The 8,479-nt window shown below is 35.7% G+C and overlaps 1 long non-coding RNA gene across 1 annotated transcript; it reads right to left on the minus strand.

The window, feature by feature from the left end:
* Positions 1 to 1,693: 1,693 nt before the first annotated feature.
* LOC118810542 lies at positions 1,694 to 4,686 on the minus strand. Its single transcript, XR_005007429.1, has 3 exons — positions 4,630 to 4,686; positions 2,975 to 3,015; positions 1,694 to 2,020 (listed from the first exon to the last, which is right to left on the minus strand). It is a non-coding gene; the product is annotated as an uncharacterized LOC118810542 (long non-coding RNA).
* Between the last annotated feature and the right edge of the window lie 3,793 nt (positions 4,687 to 8,479).

Here is an 8,479-nt window from a genome sequence, read left to right on the forward strand (position 1 = left end):
TTTAGATGTTATACTTTCTTTACTTATTCTACTTGTTGAATGAAATAAAAGATAAATAGGTCAATAGGTCTTTTTACATTACTTTGTTGTCTATTAGGGTAATGTTGGATGCTGCGATCATGCTTTGCTAGCCAGTGAATCTTATCATTCAGATTAGGATTGCTGCTGATGTAATGCTTATTGTCCTCAAACACTGGGACTTCATGTTGGAACTGGAGTGATTTTTACTACAACAATATAAGGACGTTTTTGTTCTTTTATAATGTGATTTCTTTGTTTATAATGTGATTTCTTTGTTTGTGTGTTTGCTTTTGTGTTTTTTGTTTGTGTGCTATTTTTGAAGCTGACAATAATACTTGACAATTGATATCTGATACCTGATAACTGATATCTGATACCTGATACCTGACAACTGACCACTGATACTTGATACCGACAACTGAAGACTGATATCCGATACCTGACTGCTGATGGCTGATACCTGACAACTAATATCTGACACCTGACAACAGATGACTGATATCTGATACCTAATACCTTGCAACTGACAACTGATACTTGAAAAACTGATGACTGATACCTGATGACTGATATTTGATACCTGACAAATGATATCTGATACCTTATACCTGGTAACTGACAACTGATACCTGAAAAGTTTATAACTAATACCTGACAACTGATGACTAGTACCTGTTGACTGATACCTGATACCTGACAACTGACCACTGATGCTTGATACTGCCAACTGAAGACCGATATCTGATACCTGACTACTGATGACTGATACCTGACAACTGATATCTGGTACCTGACTACTGACAACTGATATCTAATACCTGATACCTGACAACTGATGACTGATACCCAAAACTGATGAATAATATCTGATACCTGATAACTGACAACTGACACCTGATACCTGACTACTGACACCTGATACCTGACTGCTGATACCTGATATCTGACAACTAAGAACTGATATCTGACACCTGACAACTGATGGCTGATATCTGATACCTTATTCCTGGTAACTGACAATTGAGACCTGAAAAGTTGGACTGATGCTTGACACCTGACAACTAATACCTGACAACTGATGACTAGTACCTGATGACTGATGACTGATGTCTGATACCTGATACCTGACAACTGACCACTGATACTTGATACTGGCAACTGATACCTGACAACTGAAGACTGATACCTAGCTAATGATGAATGATGATCTGATTCCTGGCTACTTATATCTGACAATTGATGACTGACATCTGACAACTGACAACTGTTACCTGATACCTGATACCTGATTCCTGACAACTGATATTTGGTACCTGACAACTGAAGATGGATATATGATACCTGACAACTGATGACTGATATCTGATACCTGATAACTGACAACTGATGACTGATACCTGACAGATGATATCTGATACCTGAAAAGGATACCAGAATTCCTCAAAAGTGATACCTGTCATACCTCATACCTTATAAGTGATGACTGATACCTGACAACTGAGGACTGGTACCTGACAGCTGATAGATGGCAATAACTGAAGCAGTGTTTTATAATACTAGGAGGAGGCATGACTCAATTCAGTTTGAAACACGATTCTTTTTATTCTGATACAAGATGGCTTAATAGAGGCTTGAAGACTTAAAGTGGATGACTATCCATGTCAGTTATAGTGAGCAGCCTGTTAATGTTTAAATAAAGTCCTTAGCCCTGGGAAGCAGACTTCCTAAGTACCTACAGTGACCATAGCAGAGCATGAGGTAGAGCCAGAGACATTCCTCAGGTGTACTGTGTATCTCCCTCCATCCTCTTGTTGAGCATTCTTGATTGTCAAGGTAAATGATGTACCACTTTGTCTTATCAAGTGTTTGCCCTCCACACATTCCAAGCTGCGTCCGTTCTTCTCCCACGTTGCTGTTACTTCTCGTGTGTTCACCTCATAGTGAAGAGTAACATCCTGTCCAACTTTCACTTGTTTATCAGCCATAACACAGAGAAATTCTGTTCAAAACAGGAGGATGGAATTATTAGGAAAGTACACTAATATGCGAGGAAATGTTTATCTGCATTTGAACAGGCTGAGAGAGGTTTTAGGGGTGTATTTTTGGAAAATATTTGGGTGCCTGTTTACTCAACGTGTTTGTTGGCAATGTTAGCCTCATAGCTCCAGTGCTACACTAAATGTGCAAAATTTGGATACCAAGCATGGCTTGGCTGGGATGAGTGGATAGTTGTATACAATTCACATTTATTATTAACCAGATAATAAGATTATTATTTTGTTCTAGTTAAACTTTCATTAAATAAATGCAACAGTGATTGATGATGTTATCGTTATTTGAAAAGGCCTAATACTCACATAGTGTGCCATGTAAGAATGGAATTAACCATTCTTTTATTTTATTCTAATCAGTTACCAGCTGGAGAGGAGATGTGGAATGCTGGGACAGGAATGACAACATAAATAACAAATCAAAATGAAAAATATTGTATTTCTAATCCCTTATTCTGTGAAAAGATCTTTTTGATTTGATGAAGTTGAAGTTAATTTAGAAATATCAAGATTTTAATTTCTACATGAAAAAAACTTTATTCAAAAATTGCTGTGTGGATTATCATGTCACTACCAAAACATAAAAGTTTTAATTCATAGACAGAGCCTTATTTTAGCCACACCTCTGCATTTTAGAGCAGGAAGGGAGACTGCATCCCTGTCCCTCATGGCCAAATGGTGAGCAGTTATATCCCATTATTTTCAAGTAAATGTGTCCCAAATCTGAAAATCAGTGTGAAACATTAAGAACAGTCAGTACTGAAACACATTTTCTACAGTTACATAAACTATTTTGTGTTTTAATGAAAAATATTCCACTTATTCTTATTAAAGAATTCAGATGTAGGGGTTCTGTAGCCTTATGAATGCTGTCTTATTTGGATTGGTTCATTCAAACTTACCGGGTCTGCCTTGAAATGCTCCCATGTTTGAATCTCTGGAACTGAAGAAAAAATGATGTTATTATTTATTATATATTGAATCTCTTTCCAATTTTAAATAATTGATGGAAGCATAGATGGTAACAGAACTGGAAATGGAATTAGATTGGAAGGTCTTGCTTCTACACACACTTTGAACTTTAGTACATTTTTAAGTACATTTTTTTTATTTTTCTAGGTGTTTTATTTTTTACTTCTTTTCAATGATATTAATGTCATTATCATCTAGTTGCTTTTGTTTTGCTGTTGGTAACAGTATCTGGACTGGATTCCAATTGATTACACTTTTGAGTTTTGAGCTTTAGCATTTTGTTTTAGACCAAAGGATCCCAAAAAGAAGAATAGCACCACAAACAAAATTCAGTTTGAATGCTGACAGATGCTGGATGTGCTATGTAGGTCCACTGCAAGTTATTCAGTTCTAAAGTAGCTTTTTGAGGTTCTAGTAGTTTTGGATGTCTACTCATGTTGTTTTCTGGAAAGGTACTTTTTCTTTTACCGCAGCCAATAATTCTCTAATGTAGCAAAACTTTTTACTGGAGTATGGGTTTGTTCTAATTTGGTTGTCCATGGTTCAATTATATGTTTTGTTGATTTTCTCAGTGAAAATAAGTCAACATATCTTCTACAGAGAACACAATTAAATGTGACAATTTTCTGCCAATTTTAATGCATGATTTCTATTTATTTGGAGGGTTTAACATATTGGAAAAAAAGAAATAAATCTTTTCTTGGTTCTTAATCTTCAAGATTAAGTTTAGTAGGTGACATTACATCACATCCCATTACATCCTCTAAGAAATAGCACCCTGGTTATAGCCAGAGGTGCAGACTCAAATCATATGATATACATCAAAGTGATGTTGTCAAATGTTGTTATTATGCTTATGCTTGATTTTTTCTAGTTTAAAGAGTTTAAAGAGGTTTAAAGAGGTAAACTTCTTACACTCCACTTATCTTCTAAATAAAATTAATAGCATCAATTAGTCATCACTGAGCACTTACATTCTAGTCTTTTTGGAGAAACTTGCCAGGTGAATGTACCATTTTCCTGTACAATTTTCATGTACAGCTTTTAGGCACCTTTATTTTATCATATTAGAACCCAAAAAAATTAAAAGTATGGTGGTGGCAGCATTATTCTTTATGGTTATGTTTCTGGCAGTTTCCCATTGTAGCCAACTTTAGCCAACTTTTAATAGTACTTTTGGAGAATGTGACACCCTTTGTCCATTTGTACATAAGTGGATACAAAACAATTTTTTGTTGACAAATTCAGTAAATAAATAAAAATTGTGCACCATTTTTTTTTAATGTTATTTAAGTTTACTTGTAGAGGATGCCTTAACTAATACAACATGACCATGGGTGTTTAAACTTTTGTATGTGACTCTTATATAGTGGAAATTTGCAATTCTTACTTTATGACTGCAGACTGCAGAAAATAACTAGACAAAAATTAGAAAATTGGTAAATGCAGAATTACACAAAACTACATTATGAGGTTTGGAAAATGTGTCAGGTTTAGCCATGGCTAACACAGTACATGTGCTGTTATAGTAATTCAAATTTCTTCGATCTTAAAAATTCTAATATAGGGTTACAGAAGCTCTTACCTTTACAAGAAATGATGCTGAGGTCTCTTTCTGTCTGATGCTCTGTGTCTGCAGTTCCTCTCTGCATATATACAGACTCATTTCACTTTCACTTTCAACTCAATGAGGATAACGGAGGGGAGGGGGGCAGAGTGGGGTCCTCATGACATCTTGCAAAGAGCTGATTTCTGAGAAATTGCAACTGCAAACCTCTTCACTGTTAAGCACATCATCCTTGTTTATGTTTTATTACTCTTTCAATTAAATTCTTTCAATTACTGTTTATTTAATGTATTGAATTTAACTATTTAAAATGTGGCCTGTGCAAAATGTGTTGCACATTTAATATTTTATGTTTATTTTTACCAACATGTTAAACTCAGCAAATAAATTAGATGTCTTCTCTAGTTCTGCATCACTTGGGTAAAAAATAAAAAAGTGAATGTTTCTCTACTCAGTTTCTCCAGTAGCTGAGATTCTTTCCATTCACCTTAGACATTTTCTTCTCTTGAGCTTCCATGGATAACTGAGCTTTTGCTGTGCTTTAAACTCACAATCTCCCAAAGTCGGGATGAATTATTAGGTACTTAGACCACAGCACTACATACAATCATCAAGCAGCTTTTCAAAGTTAAGCAATAAATCTTTTCTATAGTTTATTAAACATTTGTGATCATGGAATCTGAGTAGCTTCAGGTGTTTCAATGTGGTGCAATGGACTAAGAAATCACCCCAACAGGTGAGTGAGTTTGAACCCCAGCAATGCCACAGCCATCCAAAAATTAGTACCCAAGAACAGAAAATGTCTGATGGGATTGTGTGATAGAAAGAGTCCCAGCTTGTGAGGAAACTGAATTATACTTGTTATTTGCCTGAGACGAAAAACAAAAGACCAAGAGGTTTGACTTGGGTGAACACTAGTGTTCTTAAGTTGAGTAATGTCAAGAAATGTAATGTTACTTCATAATTTTAAGTTGAGCTGATTTTCATTTTTAACAGTGCTGTCTCTATGTTCTAAGTTTTCATAAAGTTTGAGGCTTTAATAAGATTTAGTTTTTATCAAGCCAATTTTGTTGGACAGAAAAGTTAACTACTTATCTAGAGTAGTGACATCATCTAGCACTAGAGATGTGTATAATTACCTATTTCCAAACTGTCCAAGCCATCTCCTCAGTGTAGTTGTTATATGGTTTATGGTAGTTGTAGTTTATCAGGTAATATTACAAATTCAAATGGCTGTGAAAATGGGTCTTACGAACTATGAAACATGCAAAAGTTGTTTACTTTGTAGCTGTAATCACCATCTAGCTCTAGAGATGTGTATTTAAGCAATAAAACACAAGAGGGAGTGTGTTATCACAAACTAACATCACGGCTGTGATTTGTTCGCAGGCACAAGCCGAAGGCAAGCCATGATGTCATTCGTGAAAACAAACAACATTAACACATTTTAGTTTTATACAACAGTTAAATAAATGAAGTAAGAAATAAATAAATTGGTCCTTGAATGTGGCGGTTAATATGTTGTAATGTTAGCAGTTCCTTCCGCCAAATTATAGTTCCTTAACAAGCAGCTTGTTGCTACGTCAGAGTAACGAGCTCTGCTTACTCGCTGCACAGCAGGCAGTTTGTTCTCCTTACACTAAATTCTGAAACTGTCATCACCACTGAGCAAGTGTTTCAGTCGGCAGCTGAGACAGAACAAACAAAACAACCTCAAAACAACGTCATCACCTAAACAACCTGAAATTAACTAGAATTTAAGCGAATACCATTCGCCAAACATGTAGTCTCGTCTTCAGAGTCTGACCAAATCGCACTGAGCCATAAAACTGCCACAATATCAAGTTTAGCTCAGTTTTGTCAATTTTTGCCAGCTCATTATTAATGTTGTTTTGTTCCAGCCAGTCTGTAAAGCATCTTACAGCCCATTTAGTTTGGAAAATGATATTAGGTACATTTCTGGCTGATTCCAGGTTGTTTAGCTGTTCTTCTGTCACAGCTGCCGACTGAAAAGCTGCTCAGTGGTGATGACAGTTTGGGAATTTAGTGTGATCTTAAAACTATCCATTTTCTGTTTGTGGCAAAGTACGAAGTAAAAACATTCTAATGCCTTGAGCGTCTCCTACAGCCGTCAAAGTCGTTGCTTAGTAACATTCTCTCAGAGGACTGATACAGTGTTTGTTAAAACGCTTCTCAACCAATCAGCTTGCGTGGCCAGAACTAACTGTTGTATAAAACTGCATATCATCTGCATAACTGGAAGGATTCAGTTGGAAATGGTGTGCATGTAACAGGTTATCTGAACATCCTGTACTGGCAGAATGGAATAAGCACACACATTTCAAAGATAGGAAATGCAGAAGTAAACCACATGAATTCAGGAAGGTTAACTAAAGAGAATAGAGAATGTGTGAGTTCAACTTGAGACCAGCACCTGTAACGTCCTGAGCCATTTAACATATCTAATATATATATATATATATATCCACACAGCAACAGGGACGTCTCAAACTTTTAACTTAGAGTTTAGCTTTGGACAGCAAGTTGGGCATACTGGTTTGTATTGCTCACTTCAGGTGCTATGTTGTTTAATGACAACTTCAAATTGCTGTAAAATGAAAAAAAAAACTTCTATTATCATATGTGTTGCTAATTATCATTACTAATAAGATCCTGCTTATTTTAGGTTGGAGAGTAACATTTTCTCTATTATCAATGACGGTAAAAATTGACTGCATGCATCTTAATTAAAAGTGAGCCGAGTACAGAGCCTTGCGGTACACCACAGCAAATACCATGCTAATTCACATTGTGCCTTTGTGTGATTGTATTATGTGTTTGTAAGTCATCTAAAATCACCAATCTGTTTACTAAGACTGTATCTAAGCATGAAAACTGAGCACAGAACCACTTTTTAAATGCACTGCGCCTGTGAGGCACCACACAATGAAACAATAGAGCTGTCTCCACACTGTAAAAAGTGGCTCGTCAGATCTACCTTAAAAATTTACTTCATGAGGTAACAAGTAATTTAACTAGTTTTATTCAACCTAAATGAATACTTTGAATGAATGATTCTTTCAACCAAGGTAGTTTTTTTAAGTTGAATAAAACTAGTTCAATTGCTTGCTACCATTTGTAAATGTTAGGTAGATTAGATGAGCCACTTTTTACAGTGCAAGCCTGAGACAAAATAGAAACTGGAAGTTCAGTGATGAGGATATTATTTCCCACTAAAATGTTCTGTAAAGGGTGTAATTCTACTCCAGCCAGAGAAATCCAATAACATAAAATGTAAGTGCATATTGTGGTCTTATCAAGGCAGATTTTACATCTCTTCATGTATGTACATCTGGCTCTGTGAGCTATAATTGTGTTACTTGGTTGCTAAATATTCATATTCATCACTGTGTTTAAGGCCTTTTTCTCTGTCTAGCTGCTGTGTCTCCTCTTGTCATTAAAAGAAGTTTCCCGACAACAAATCTTTGAGATATTAGCATTAATTTGTGCCTGGTTTTAAGAAGAGGAGAAAATTCCATACAACAGAATATGTAATCAGTTCTGCTTCCAAAACATACACATATTTTGTTTTTTTTATTCTTCCAGCTCTGTACAATGTAGGGTTTGCACAACTTTGGATTTTTTAAAGTTGACATTTATTTGATGAAAGTAGTCATTGATGACAAAATGAATAAAAACACAAGAGAAGGGAATGTTTTGCAACAGGTGACTTAAACAATCCAAATCCATTATGCTGCCAAGCTCCACAGGTCAGTAGAGAGTGACATGCCCTTTCCAATGGGTTGCACTGCTAGCCTTCCGTGAACTGGGGATTCAGACAGTGGAATCTCACAAATTTGTTTCCAAC

The sequence above is a fragment of the Colossoma macropomum genome, unplaced genomic scaffold (assembly GCF_904425465.1).
Source record: "Colossoma macropomum unplaced genomic scaffold, Colossoma_macropomum, whole genome shotgun sequence".
Classification (NCBI taxonomy): domain Eukaryota; kingdom Metazoa; phylum Chordata; class Actinopteri; order Characiformes; family Serrasalmidae; genus Colossoma; species Colossoma macropomum.